At 38.6% G+C, this 16,695-nt stretch overlaps 1 protein-coding gene across 1 annotated transcript in view; it reads left to right on the top strand.

The window, feature by feature from the left end:
• Positions 1-16,695, top strand: part of LOC124353633 (noggin-2-like) — a 77,501-nt gene that overhangs the window by 50,049 nt on the left and 10,757 nt on the right. The window lies entirely within an intron of this gene.

Raw genomic sequence — 16,695 nt, 5'->3', positions numbered from 1 at the left:
AAATCCAAAAAGTCCGCGATGAAAAATTTCAAAACGAACTCTTTTCGACATTAGATAAATCTATACTGCAAAACATAAAAATATAGTGTAATGTAAGCGAAGAGGCATTCTCGTACCTTATCAGGTGCACAATTAGGTAGCTAGATGTACGATATAGATAAAAAAAACCCAGATTGTGAAAAGACATTGACGACAAACCATGAATGAGTAATAAATTAGAACGAACAGCGCACGCCAAATACAAGAACATATGAGAATCGTTTCTAGATGTACGATAGAGATGACAAACCCAGATTGTGAAAAGTCATTGACAACAAACTATGAATGAGTGACAAAATAGAACACCGCGTGGCAGAGACAGCGAGGACTCAAGAACAATCCTAGCTGTTTATACGGCAGATACAACCCAGAATTTGTAGAGGCAGTGACAACAAACCATGAATGATTGACAAAGTAGAACAAACAGCGCGTGCCAGAGACAACAAGGACACAAGGACAGTCCTAGCTGTTTATACGACAGGTACAACTCAGAATTTGTAGAGGCAGCGAAAACAAACCATGAATGATTGACAAAGTAGAACAAGCAGCTCGTGCCAGAGACAACAAGGACACAAGGACAGTCCTAGCTGTTTATACGGCAGGTACAACCCAGAATTTGTAGAGGCAGCGACAACAAACCATGAATGATCGACAAAGTAGAACAAGCAGCTCGTGCCAGAGACAACAAGGACACAATGACAGTCCTAGCTGTTTATACGGCAGATACAACCCAGAATTTGTAGATGCAGCGACAACAAACCATGAATGATTGACAAAGTAGAACAAGCAGCTCGTGCCAGAGACAACAAGGACACAAGGACAGTCCTAGCTGTTTATACGGCAGGTACAACCCAGAATTTGTAGAGGCAGCGACAACAAACCATGAATGATTGACAAAGTAGAACAAACAGCGCGTGCCAGAGACAACAAGGACACAAGGACAGTCCTAGCTGTTTATACGGCAGGTACAACCCAGAATTTGTAGACGGAGCGACAACAAATCATGAATGATCGACAAAGTAGGACAAACAGCGTGTGCCAGAGACAACAAGGACACAAGGACAGTCCTAGCTGTTTATATACGGCAGGTACAACCCAGAATTTGTAGAGGCAGCGACAACAAACCATGAATGATTGACAAAGTAGAACAAACAGCTCGTGCCAGAGACAACAAGGACACAAGGACAGTCCTAGCTGTTTATACGACAGGTACAACCCAGAATTTGTAGACGGAGCGACAACAAATCATGAATGATCGACAAAGTAGGACAAACAGCGTGTGCCAGAGACAACAAGGACACAAGGACAGTCCTAGCTGTTTATACGGCAGGTACAACCCAGAATTTGTAGAGGCAGCGACAACAAACCATGAATGATTGACAAAGTAGAACAAGCAGCTCGTGCCAGAGACAACAAGGACACAAGGACAGTCCTAGCTGTTTATACGGCAGATACAACCCAGAATTTGTAGAGGCAGTGGCAACAAACCATGAATGATTGACAAAGTAGAACAAGCAGCTCGTGCCAGAGACAACAAGGACACAAGGACAGTCCTAGCTGTTTATACGGCAGGTACAACCCAGAATTTGTAGACGGAGCGACAACAAATCATGAATGATCGACAAAGTAGGACAAACAGCGTGTGCCAGAGACAACAAGGACACAAGGACAGTCCTAGCTGTTTATACGGCAGGTACAACCCAGAATTTGTAGAGGCAGTGACAACAAACCATGAATGATTTACAAAGTAGAACAAGCAGCTCGTGCCATAGATAACAAGGACACAAGGACAGTCCTAGCTGTTTATACGGCAGATACAACCCAGAATTTGTAGTGGCAGCGACAACAAATCATGAATGATCGACAAAGTAGGTTAAATAGCGCGTGCCATAGATAACAAGGACACAAGGACAATCGTAGCTGTATACACGACAGAAACAACAAACTCAAGCAACGACTAACAAACCATTCAGAATGATGAAGTGTAGACAAACATCGCGTGCCGGAAACAACAAGATATTTGACATCAGGACAATCCTGGCTGGTTACACGACAGAGACAACAAACCCAGAATGTATTGAGGCAGCGACAAACAAATGGGCAGCACAGTCGATGCTCACTGTAAATCAGATGCATGGAAATAGTGTTTATGTTTACTGCACCGATCCACGGGCGGGCGCCAGTGTTTATCTAGTATGCGGTGCTGCAACGGCCAGTGATAACAGTGGTATGTTGGTCTTGCTCCGGCCGCGGCGCTTCTCTGCGCGCTGCCAGCAAAAAACGTTGGGGAACATATGGTTCAGAATCCTTACTGCACAGATTGTGCCTACAACTACTTCAGCGTAGAAAATCGTCTCAATATCAATTTAATAACTTTTTTCAAGTTTTTTCAAGCTCGTGTTTTGATTTATTTCATATATACATACATTTATTTCAGAGAAACAAGTGATTGATTTCCATCTGATAATAAGGACCATTCATCTTTTCAAATGATTACAAGGACCTACAATTGAGGTCTTAGGATCTTATATATTTAGACTTGTCGTATCTTCTGTCACATATAACTAAAAATATGAAAGTAAACAAACATACGAGTAGATAGGTGTTATGATGAAATAATGTATGGCATAAAAGTTGTGAATTTAAATTTTATATGGAAATTTCGGAATTGGAATTGGATCCGATTGGGAATATCCGACGGCCCGCCAGATTTATTAAAGATTTCATTCCAGAACTTTTATATAAGGTTAATTTGTCCATCTTGATGATGCGTACCTCCAAACGATATATTGTAGATTTCTCAGTTGCATTATAATTCTTCACTATCCTAAAGATTATATTCAAGGAATGCTAGAGTGTTTTGGTAATGTTGTATTAAACGGTTATTGTCACCAAACTGTTAAATATTGAATGTAGCTTGATAGGGATTTCTTTTTTGACCAAACATTACTTTTTCATTTAAAGAAACGTAATTTTTTATTTACCAAAAACATTTTGTTGGTAGAGAAAAAGCAATGGTTCTGTAGCGTAATGGAAGCATTCTTTCCCGGCAAGTGAGAGATTTCATACTAACTGAAAATTTAGGCTAACTATGAAATGTAACAGATTAATTATCTACAAGTACAAAATCTAAGATCTCATAAATTCGTTTTAAAATATACGTGAGAGATGTTGTACAGGATAATCCAGAACGCTTTTAATAGTTTTTCTATCACGCAAACAAAATTCGACCCTAAAATATAAACGGTCCAATCACCAATCCTTGGCGTACACCGTGAATAACATAGCAAGGGTACGCCTTTTTAGTGCAGTCCATTTCAATTCCATTGACAGGCACATTCAAATCAGGTCCTACTTCTGTATGAAGACTTCAGACTCTTAAGCGGACGGTAGTGGCAGCCGTGTGTTTTCTCTTCTGGAGTGAGAGGTGTCACAACGGGCGGTAGCCGTCGCGGTCGTGGGAGTAGAAGAGAGTGACTCTTGGATTATATTGTCACAACTGTCAAACCTCGGCCTCTGATCCCTCCCACAAAGCGGGCTACACCGTTACCTCCCTCTCTCGCCGACTAAATCCTAAAAGGTCTTGTTACATTATGGTCCCTGGAAGATATGAGTTTTCTATGCCGAAAACAGAGGATTCATATAGAATGACCATGTTTCCATTAAAGAGTACTACAAACTTTAAATGGTAGAATATTTATACACCAATGATTCAGTTGCAAATGTTACTACTACAAAGACTCGGGGTTTCTCTTCGAACATAATTGGAATTTCCGGTTCATAACATGAATTTCCGTACTAAAATTGAGCGTATGAAAATTTGTAGACACAATTTAATATCATTCTAAGCTCCTTGTGCGAAACAAACCTATGCAAGCATTATTTACTTCTGCAACAATCAGGAAAATAAAAATTAGTCTTGTGGTTAGTCTTTTCAATGTACCAACCTCGAATACTAAAGTCACACAAATCTTAGTAGTCGAGAAATAATCTAACTTTCGAAATGCCAACTTTATAGGGTATCGCTATTTCTTGTTCGGATGCCCTGTTAGTTAAGAACGTAGTCGGAAAAAAATTGGGGGTGGGGGGGTTCAAGACAATTGATATTTTCCCGTAGTGGACAGAAAGTAAAGCGAGTGCAGTCATTTTGTTCCTAAAAAAAGTTCTTGACCCGTTTCAATGTTGAGAACGATCTTTCAGCAGTACATGCCAGTAATACTGAATTATTTAAAAAGTAATAATGGTTTCCTAGAAAAAGTGACTGACAAAAATTGAAAATTTTCTGGAGTCCGGACCCCTTGAACTCCCCGCTGGCTACATCCTTGCTGTTAGTAATAAGGACTGTTGTATTGGTGAATGCAGTATAATGTCACCCATGTATTTTTGTAGTCAAAATTTTTGGTAATATAACTATGTTACTGTAGTTTTCCAACACTGTTTTAAGGATGTATCATAACTTATACTCAATTGTTACTGACCGTCTCCTCGCGCACATCCTTACTTGAATGACCCGCGACCTGGAGGACACGAAGGATGGCCGATGACCGGTTTGGCTTATGTCCTCGCTGTGACGGCTCCGCTGCAGCCAGGACTTGCTGCATGTGCATGTGCGTGTGAGCGTAGTGTGTTCGCGCCTTGTGGTGATCCCGCGCTCCGTAAATCGTAGCATTACACGCCGAGTGCCGCGCTGCTCATGGACAAATGCCTTGTAATGCGCGACCTGGCGCCACCGAGACATTATCCAGGCGCCACCTTTATTTTCGAATTTTAATTGGATCATGAGGTTTCGTGGTGATCGAGTTTTATTATTATTAGTTCGCCGTACTGCCGCCGTGTTCCCACAGCGCTCACCGCAGACAGTTTCTTCTCTTCGGTTTTTATTGTTTCTGAGCCACTGATCTTTGTTATTACTGCCTTCGACATCAAATTGTCAGCCGCAGACTTGAACTGAGTCACCTCAATTATTTATTTGTTACATGTCCTAGAGAGATGTACAACTTTGTCAAAATTGTACTTCGGCTTCGCTATCTACAACTCGTATGGAAATCTACTGACACCATTGTTTTTGAGGAAGACCAACAGCCAAGCAAGTCTTTCTGTGCTGATTTTTGCTGTGTACGCTTCATCGACTGTTTTACACACCGGATCCTTACCAACTTCTTGGCAGGAAATTCTTAGCTCAGCCAGTGTACGGAAGCCTTTTTCTGAAAAACAAAGGCCATCCATAGACTAAAGCCACTCTGAAGGTTGTTCGGTAGGAGATATTCACTCTGACAAGAAATATTCGTGAATCCAACGTAAGGAAGTATTGCTGAACTTTTAGAAATGACATACAAAATTGATAGAATTAAATTATCTTAAAGGACAAATTTGAGATTTTGTAAATTAAATAGTGTTCTAAAATGAATTCATAGATATTCCCCAGGTTTTTGTCGCGTCATGTTTTCATGTTTTCAACTAGTAAAATTTGAAGATGGATTCTTATAGGCTTGGCACATTCCTTAAAAGTTATAAAAGTATTCTGTAAAACGAAAAAAAAAAAAACAAAAAAAGCAAAAAAGTAAGTGCCAACGGTTGAATTGTGACTGGTAAACACTGATAATTCACCTGAATTATAGTATTTTTGAAGTTTAATTCCATGCAGTATTTCGCAATAATTTTACTCCGGAACAAGAAAAAATTTGTAAATTCTAATACGGTCAGGGAAGAACGACATTAGTGCGAATTCTCTTGTATGGACGTGTATGGCTCCAATTGCTTGTTTTACTTTTAAAACTATTTCGCGACACTTACTTTGAACGTGTTTTCAGGTTTTAACATATTGTTTTATACAACATTTTAACTGTGCAGAAAATTGTTCAGGTTATAAAATTCAATTGCTTTGAGATTCTGGTGTGAAGTTTGGACATGATTAAAGTTAAACGCAAATTCTTTTCAAAAACCAAGTTTCTTATAATAATTTAGATTTTGGCAGTACCAAATTTATTTCTGCGTTTATTTGTTTCACAACAACGATTAAATCTGTTCCATCTGCCAACTTAGAATTTATGTTACTGTATTGAAATCATTTTTAGTTGAATGCCTTCAATTTTTATATATCCTGCTAAATGGTACATTGAATCCCCTGTCTAGAATTTCCAATCTTTTTTCATGTTAGGAAAAGATTACAGATTATTAAGAAACAAGAATGTAGACACTTGAGAATTTCCTTACGGTTACAAAAGAATGTAGGAAAACAATTACTTCATTGCGATATATTTGCTAGCGGCCAACAAGCGTTATTTTATAGTTCCATAAAACAGGAGGCTGGCTCACGACTCTAAACCAACCTCAGCGACTCTAGACCAGTTTGGTCCGTGGACAGGTCGACAGGAGATTCTCTTGACGGTGGCACGGACATGATTCAGAGCTACCATGAATCAAACGTCACAAGTCTACACAGCTAGAAGACTCCGTGCATTTAGATCAAGCTAAACATTTCCATAACTGAGCTGTGAGGATAATGAGTTATTCCATCATCATCACACCCGAGTCTGAAACCGGAAAATGTGTAATACCCGTCACCTCTGTAGCACTTTTTTAGCGGTGATTGGAAAAGTTTACTCGTGGATAGAAGTTTGTTTCGCTGCACCTTTTTCGGATATTGCACATTTGAAGAGTCATGAGAAAATTTTGTCGTTATTCATGAAAAAATTAACGTCATCATGAAAGTCGTCTAATATCAAAAAAATTATTGCAGTCTTCATGAAAATTTTAGGGACATCTTCAAATTAGGCCTAATTAACAAACTGTTCAAGATAAGGTTGTGAAATCTTCACAGTATATAAAAGACAATTGGGAAGATCCTGATGAGGCGATGAGACCACTTTTCATCTGGATTACACTGAATAGCTGCTGGGTAAACCACACAGACTTCTTTCCGTTCTAACGTTTATAAATAGTTTTGAACTTCTTCTTCGCCGACTTTTCATAAACTCTTCAGATGTGGGCTTCAGGTTTCAGGATTCGAGTCTCTAACAGCGTTAGACTTTAGATAGTGCACTGAGCGGAAGGTGGTATATAGCTAAACTCAACGCCTCATTGAAACATATCAAGATTGGCCCGCACAGCTTGGAGGGACATACGTTGTCAATTCGCCTGTTAAAGAGGCGAGAATGTAAATGATCGGAGAGATAAAGAGACTATAAAATTTTAAGGCATTAATTACTTACATGGGGTTTTATACTATTTTCGTAATTAGACAACTTTTCTGCTTCAATAAAATATTTTTATATTTGGGTGGAGTTTTAGTAATGTTGGGTGCGAAGTTTTGATTGTTTAAGGAATTACAGTTCGGCATTATTGTGACCTTCGGTGGAATAAGTGAAAACCAGAGCTTTACAGGGTGCAAGGAGTCATACCATTCAGTAACATATGCCCCGGGAGGCCCGGTTCTGAGCGGTCAAGGGCGTCAGACTTTTGATCTGACTTAGAGATAACGCAGGTTCAAATCCTGTCTATGAGCGTAGTTGATTTATCAGTACATTGTACTGTACTGCCTTTCCTTCTTGTTCTGTTCGATAAAATACTCGCACAGGCCAGTGGCCCATGGTGACAACAGAATAAGGCTTAGAATATGATCGGCCTACTCTCTATATTGAAAACATATCACGTGTAAGATCGGGGAATTTGAAAGTGGTCCGTGTTATTGGTATTGGCGACCTTCCTTTCGCTCAGTCCTATTTTTATCCTTTTCCTCTTTGCTTTTCAGCAGGAAGCAAGTACTCAGTAGATAAATTACGTCATTCACCGATACAGAGAGTGTAGAGAACAAAATCAATTACAGAGATCGTGACTTGGAAATACCTACGCCCAGTTGAGTCCCAGGACAGCTATATCTCCTCGCCTGTGACGGCGTAGAGGCGCGGCGGAGGCGCCAAGGGGTCAAGATCTCGCCCCCCTCACATCCACATGACTTTCCGTACACGACTTACATTTTAGTCAGGTGCAATAGCTATCCGCTCCCACTCTCTTGGCTTCACGAGAGCTTGATTACGCGATTGTCGCGACGCTCGGCCAACGCGACCGGACAACTCGACCTTCTGTCCGGTTATAAATCCCCGAGGAGAGTTCGATAAACGGTCTATCGATTGTTGTTTCGATACTAATCGATATGTTGATGACGACAATGTTTCAAAATACGGACTATAATTCGAGTAATGGTCGAATAAATCAATAAAACGACTAGAGCAGCCCGCACCAAAGTAGTCCAACAGTGTTGCCAGTTTTACGTGTATGACAAATTAATTATCCCTTTTAACATCAGGGAGCAGCTTATGGTCATCATCGATATGGCAACATCGCCTCAAATGTAGTTGGGCTATTTTTGGTACGGGCTGCTCTAGTACTCGTATATGAAATGTCATATTCTGTTTATCCTTAATTTTCTTTCTTGCTAAGGATATAGCAATACATTTTCAGTTTGGAAAATATATTTCTGTTAAATTTGTAACCATTTTAAAATTAAGTTCCCTTAAGAAAGAAAAAGTATAAACATGCTTTTTTTAGAAAACGTGAAATTACAGGCATTCAAACTACACGGTGTAGAAGATTTCGTAATCAGACAAAAAAAACTGTTGCAGATAAAAATGTGAAATGTTTACAGTACGTACATGAGTTATAGCTCTCCAAGGAGTGACATGTTTTTTTAAAATTTACTATTTGAAGAAAATATATTTTTATAATTAAATAATACTCAACAAAATTTTATTACTCTTTGCTTAACGAAATTGTTTCTTAAATAAACATGTTTTCTCTGTACATACTGTAAATCTTTAGTATATGAAACTACGAATTTAACATAAACAATATTTTCTAAACCCAAAATTATCTTAAAGATTCATAGTTAATTCACAACTATATAAGTTAAAAAAGAAATAATTTTTAAATCTGTTTGTATTTTAAAGCCTAATATGGAGTTTGTCTTTAAGCCCAACATATTAAAAATATGCATATGATGTATTAAATGTTTTTTTGTACTGTTTAACATTTTACGAACACTAATTCAAGGGCCTTCCTTTGCGGTATCCGGCGTTTGTTAGGATTCGTCAAGGGGACCGCGATGATTAGGCTGGTATTGACTAGGACAGACCATCAGGTAACGGATGGAAGATCGATAGGAGCTGAGGATTGATAGGAGCTGAGGATTGATGGGAGCTGAGGATAGATATGAGATGAGAGTCGATAGCAGCTGAGGATCGATATGAGCTAAGGATCGATAGCAGCTAATAATTAATGGGAGCTGAGGATCGATATGAGATGAGGGCCGATAACAGCTGAGGATCGGTATGAGCTAAGGATCGATAGCAGCTAATAATTGATGGGAGCTGAGTATCCGTATGAGCTAAGGATCGATAGCAGCTAATAATTGATGGGAGCTGAGGATCGGTGGGTGCTGAGGATCGGTAGCAGCTGAGGATCGATATGAGGTAAGGATCGATAGCAGCTAATAATTGATGGGAGCTGAGGATTGATGGGAGCTGAGGATTGATGGGAGCTGAGGATTGATGGGAGCTGAGGATTGATGGGAGCTGAGGATCAGTGGGAGCTGAGGATCGGTAGGAGCTGAGGATCGGTAGGAGCTGAGGATCGGTAGGAGCTGAGGATCGGTGGGAGCTGAGGATCGGTAGGAGCTGAGGATCGATATGAAGTAAGGATCGATAGCAGCTAATAATTGATGGGAGCTGAGGATTGATGGGAGCTGAGGATTGATGGGAGCTGAGGATCGGTGGGAGCTGAGGATCGGTAGGAGCTGAGGATCGGTGGGAGCTGAGAGTAACTTAAATCCCTCCGGGTATCTCGTAATCGGTGGCTATTTCAGGATTGACCAGAGTTTTGATTAGACGTAAAACGATCTAGTATTTATTCAAGGAAATAACGTGAAGGTCCGAAAGGCAGTAAAGGGCTCTACGAACGTACCGCAAGCTTGCGTGAGGGTGCTTCACTACTTAGTACGTCATTTCAATAACTCATATTTTGAACTCGTACTGAATTTCGTAAGATAGTGAGTATATATGTGTGCCAAAATTTACAAGTCTAATGATGAGTGAACAAAGATTCCAAACCGTCGTGAGATTTTTATTTACTATTAAAAAAGTCAATAACAATTGATGTCAACTTAGATGGTTCTTTCTATTCGACTTTTTAGTTCTACCTTAAAGAATAATAACGAAATGAGCACACTGATTCTTGACTTTGAATCTGCGTACGCATCAGTCCGATGAGCACCTAAGAAAAGGATACATACAAGACCTCGAACTTGCATTTTCGGAATCAACGATATTCTCTGCACCAAAGGACACTGTTCGAGATGCGGCAACAGTCGAGCCCGTGGCGGAGTCACGTCTAAATTGCGCTGCTAACTAGGCGTCCAATTTTGAAATTAAACGCCATCGAACATTAAATTAACTCCCAATCAAGTACAAGACGATCGGCGGCTTTTGGCACGAAATAAAATGTTGCGGAACCGGTTCTTGTGTACTACTTAATGTTATGAATGGCTCCCTCCCCTCCCCCACCTGCCCGCCAACACCTCCACATCCGCACGCACCGGCACACTCACACGTCGTGGACTCGGGGGAGACGCTCAACAGTCACGAGCGGTACAGCTCTGTTGTAAACATAGAAAACTATAAATTTGTACAACGTTGTGTGAGTTAAATAACGATTTAGTGGATATTATGTAGTTATGATACGTGGTAATGGAAAACCAGAACTGTGACAGAAAACAGATTTATCATGTTAAAGACCCGAACGAAGGAATAACTTCCATAATTGTTGAAAATGGCTAGCGTCAAGTCGCAAGCTTAGTTGACGTTTATAAACTTAATAATATTTTAGTAATCCCAGGTTTTGTGGAAACCCTGCAGTTAGAAACTTGAATATTTTTATTGGTTATTAAGAAACAACTCTAACGTTTTTATTTTTTTCGATTAAATACACAAAAATATACAATTTACAAGACAAATATATGTTAATGCAAGTTGATGTCTTTAAAACGAGAAATATTGCACAATCATAAGACCAGTAAAAAAGGCGTAATAACGTTTAAGGTTTAACATTAATATCCAAGGTAATTTCACTACAGGCGGCTCTAGAAACGTTGTATCATACGACAAACATTATTATTGAACATTTTGTGATCGGAACGTGGCAAAATCCAGTTTGGCACACTTTGTAATCTTGTAGAACAGAACTATTAAATTGTTATCAGTAGTCCAACGAATATAAGTGAAGGATGGGTGTTACAAAATATTACTCCATTATGAAGTCCTTTACTCCACGCGTTAAAGTCTCTAAGGATTAAAATATGCCAAGTACCCCTACTCACCATGATTCAACATATTTTACATTAATTTTTTTTAACCAAATATGTGTGGATTTTTATAGAACACCAAAATAGGACTTATTGTTTAATTACAACTACGTCTTTTCTATAACTTTGAATATCCTTAATGGGCATTGAACCGCAGTCGGATTTTCTCCTTGTAAAGAATGTATGATCCTCTTTAAGAAGGAAGAAAGGTTGCACATAAATACTGGTTGTATTTTTAATATAATTTTTGTTTTGTTTTTTTTTTTTTTTAAGGAGAAGCCGATCTCCTTTTTGCCTTATTCTGCCCGTCCTCATGGGCCACTGGCCTGTGCGAGGATCTTATCAAACAGAATAAGAGGGAGAGTCGATACAGTACAAGGTCGATGGTACTGATAAAAAGTGCAAAGGTCACCGACAGGATTCGAACCTGCGCTATCTCTAACTTAGACTCAAAGTCCAGCGTCTTAGACCACTCGGCCATCGGCACTCCCACAACATAATACACAACATATACAGTTTTCCGTCTATCAGAATAACAAGTATGAATAGGATTATGTGTAGTTGAAGTACTATTCCTTTCTTCCTCAACTTGTAAAACGCCAAGAAGCCAGGCGTTGCACAGCCACGTTGTCCAAAACCAATATTGTCACAATGACTGTACGTACAGTGTGAATGCACATTCTATCTATTCCTTCAGCATTCAAGGTCAACAATGCATTTGGCCGTCAACATTGCAAGCTGTTGAGGATTAGATTGGATGAAGGCTATTAAAATAGGTCGGGGTAGGCTATTGGCAACAGAGGCACTATGACTTAGCACTTCCGGAAGGGCGTAATAATAATATTTTTAATGGTCAAAATAATATAAGATACATTCAGCACACTTCGACACCGAGCATCAAACTACGACTGCACTCATTTCTACTGGCAAGAATCCTTCTTATTTCAGGAAAAATGGTACCCACAATCCAGGATTAGCCGGTCTTTAAATTGAATCTTAAGTAACTATTTGGACTCTTATCTAATGCAATGGACTATTATTGCCCATGTAGAGTTTTTGAACCTTGGAATACCTGGTTGGGAATAATTTCGTTCGTTAGAATCTAATCTAATTTCCCAAAAAGAATTCACTGAAAGAGAAAAGCAACTCTTGCCACATAGTTACCATTTTCAGAGAATGTAGTTGCCGTGGCACAGAGTTGCCATCTGAATTATGCCGATCGTCATGAAGCTGAATGAAACACATGACTTCTGTTTTACCTGAAGCTGGTGGGAAAGGAAGCTTATGGTAACACGATACGTGTGTCATTGAAGAACTGTAGCAGCTGAAGTTCCTCTATTGATGGGTTGCATGCTGCAAAGGTCGTGAAGTTCGTATAAAGATAAGTACCGAAAGTCCTGTTGACGCTAAAGTCTTTTCGCCATTATACAGTGCTGAATATTCTACAAAATTGGTTTAGTTCTTCAAGCCTACATTTTTGGTTGGGGTTTGATGAAACTTTTCAAATGCTTAGAAGACCGTGGTCTCTGAGACGCTGAAACCAACTTGATTAAATGGAAATGAATAACAACCAGAGTTGTGCGGTATCCTTCCACGTCTGAGTTTCAATAGGGGGCCCAATAAATTCTTTTCCTAATTCTATCCGTATTTGTCCTTATTAAGGACTCGATAGAAAAGTCCTGGAGACTTAACACTTGGTTCATGGATTTCCTGGCGTCAAAGGAAACATGCTATTCATGTTGAGGTCAAAGGGCAGCAAAGTTACAGCTAGAAAATCTATAGCTGTCAAAGTTACAGCTAGGAACTTTACTGCTAGCAAAGTTCTGACGGCGTATAGGTATTGAGTGACATGTGGGTCACTAAATAAGGTTATAGTTGGATTGTACTTAGGTAATATGTATGCATTCTGTCGAGTGCTTCAATACTTCGCTGGATGGGTTAATTTCATTAGTTGCTGTCAACGTTACAGAATAAATCTAAAAATGTAGTATCCTATTAGTAATAATGTAACTAACAAACCTCTATTCACCCCTTACTCTTTCTTACCTCAGCCATTCTATCTTAATATCCACCATAAAACGTCAATTCGATATTCCAAAGCACTCAGTAAAACGTTTTCCTGAATCGAGGATGAGCACTATTGGGATTGAACGAGTTGGGATTTTGGAAGTGGGAAGTGGGAGTCCCGTCGTGACCACTCGAGCAGGATAACACGCCCATGTACACTTGGGCATCTATTTATACCCCATGATCTCAATAAAACACGACATTTTGTCATTCTTGTTAGCTTTGTCTGCTTGGGTTATTCTACCTTTTCCAATCATAAATTGCAGACACAGTTAAATTATTTTGAAATTAAACAATTTATCACCAATGTACATATCTGGTCATTCTTCTAAAAGGGAATCGTTCTTTGTTTGAAATTCGTTCTAATAAAAAAGTGTCTAAGTTATCAAGCTAAACTCAACAATATTAACCAGAAATATTTTGTATTGTTGTATTTTATTTGTGTTTATATCCGAGTGCAATAAATTGAGCAACCTAATCCACGATAAATATGTTAATAAGTCAATAATAAAATCTTTCATTTGACAAAAATGAAGTTTATGTTTGTATATAAATCTAAAATAACCAAATAAAGCTGTAGAGTAGTAGTCATGCCTTAAATTGGTATTCATGAACAATTTGAAAAGAATTCTCATATTGATGGCACATGAAATAACCAAGCGTACTTTTTAGGAGATTTCTCTGAAGAATATTTTTAATGTTACGTTTATACACAGGCATATGCACAGCAAAAAAATCTATTGAGGATAAAAAAATTATAATAAATTAACGAGTGCCGATGGCCGAGCGGTCTAAGTCGTTGGACTTTGAGTCTGAGTTAGAGATAGCGCACGTTCAAATCCTGTCTATGACCGTTGCACTTTTTATCGGTACAATCAACCTTGTACTGTATCGACTCTCCCCTTTATTCTGTTTGATAGGATCCTCGCACAGGCCAGTGGCCCATGAGGACGGACAGAATAAGGCCTAAAAGGGGATCGGCCTCTCCTTAAAAAAAAGGAAAAAATAAAATCTTAAATAGTCGGTTTAATATGTTAAAATGTTCGAAGCGCTTTTTTAACAGTTTTACGGGTTTAGTAAAAGTAATTTATATTAAAAAATTACTTTAATTATATTTAAACGCTGGAAATATAACCGTACATATCGAATTTGTTAAGAGCTCAACATACTGTAAAGTATTGTTATGTGAAACTACTAATAAAAATAAGGAGTTTGTTACACTACTGGTACGCTATAGGCAAAACTTCAAGCTTATTTCATTAGAATACACTTGTTGCTATGTTACATGTTAAAATTGCACATTATTGTATTCAGTTTGTTTAAAAATGTATTTATTCTTCTATTTTCTTGTTGCCATAATGGGTTACCCTTAACACCAATATAAAAGTATTCGCTAACGCTCATCCAAATCTCATGGAGTCATATACACCATCATCAAACTCCTAATATGCAAATAAAGCTTCATACATAAAAATGTATAGGTTAGTTCGTTTTCGAAATATCGTGCGGACAGACATAGAAACAGAAATTTTTCCAACCCCACGAAGGCTTCGCTAAAGCTCAGCCAGTAATCAAAGTAGTCATACTGATGCAGGAAAGTATGAAGATCTGCAGAACCTGAATGATACCTGCAGACCGGGAGCAGCTAGTAAGTACTTCTCCACACTTCCCCACAACGACGAACTTTAGAATACCAACAGATCATACAACTTGGGTAATTGTAACGGTATTTATAATAATATCAACTGATTTCTGAATGTAATCGATTTAACTGGCAAGTAATCACATTCGATATCTTTAGGAAACTATCTTCACATCTCACTGGGCTTGTATTTTCCACCCCAAATTTTTGTACTCATGGTACAGAAATTAATACTTACGGTTTATATTATTATACACTGCACAATAATATATTATTTTAAATGATTTGGAATCTTAAACTACGAATCTTAATCTTTTACACATTCTTTAAAGACTTTCTCTCCCGTAAATGTTATAAAACGCGATTTATTAACCTTGTTATGTTACGCCTATAATGTTGTTAAGTATACGTGGAAAAATGTAAATATACCTATTACTACCTTGTTATAATACCTTTTATATTGTACCTATTACAAATTCTTGTAGTATGCGCATAAAGTGGTTACACTGTGTACTGTCACTTTCAATACATCCAATAGAACTGAGAGACTAAACTACTTTGTGCTTAAATAAATAATGTTCTTTTTGATTCTAAGACCCTTTTGATTGAATTTTTAAAATACCGCAATATATCTAGAATACTGTTTTAATTTTGGTACATTGAACGTATTTTTGTCAATGTGGAAATTCTTAACAATTTTCGCACACCAAATTTTCGGCTTGATGTTTGCTGTTGTGCCAAATTTAAGCTCGTTGGATTGACGGCTAAAGCGACCTACAGAGAGAAGTATCCCATGGGAAGGAAACGACAATCCTCATATGTAAATGAGCTGAGCTGGCAGCATCAATCATCAATTGCTTTGGAAATCAATCAAGGAGTTGTAAACGCCCGAAGACAGGCCAATAAGTAAACAAGTCGAGTGAGGAAGAAAGAGACGCCCAAACGCACCAGGGGCCCGCGGCTATCTCATCCAAAGTGTCCAAAAGCGAGGCGTAGCACAGTGGGCGTCCGTAGGCTGAGAAGTCTCGGCCCATTTGCATTGAAGGTGATTGGATGGTGATCATTATCGGAGTACAAGAAGGCTGTGGGACGACACAGCCGCACCGCTGCAATCATAACACTTGCCGTCTCACTCACTCTCTGAGCAAGTGGTCGAGATGGTAGCGAGTTCATTTCTCTGGATGAAAACTCACCAGCTACCACGAAATGAAATTTCAGGTTGTAAGTTTTTAGGATTGTCGTTCATATTGTATTTAATGGTCAATATTCACCAGTGCTAAAAATCCGACTTTTACATTTCTATAACTGGCAGCAAAAACAGTGTGTCAACTTTCGACCAATTTCTTTCACACCCATGTAATACAAAAATAACTAAAAACAAGATTATCTACCTTATTTACCATCAGAAAACTTCAAAAGTTTACTCTACTATTATTGCAGCGTGTTATCATCTTAGCTCAACCGAATAGAGGCTATGGGATGATTAAATAGTATTTATATTGTAAAAGTTCGTAAGAAGGTTGCAGAGAGTTTTGTTAGCTTGACTTAATTTAACTAACAACATTTTCATTCCTAATGGATAAACATTGCTCCA

Source organism: Homalodisca vitripennis, chromosome 2 (genome assembly GCF_021130785.1).
Source record: "Homalodisca vitripennis isolate AUS2020 chromosome 2, UT_GWSS_2.1, whole genome shotgun sequence".
NCBI classification, from domain to species: domain Eukaryota; kingdom Metazoa; phylum Arthropoda; class Insecta; order Hemiptera; family Cicadellidae; genus Homalodisca; species Homalodisca vitripennis.
Note: the sequence above shows the minus strand (reverse complement) of the source record. Positions and strands in the feature narration are given on the sequence as shown.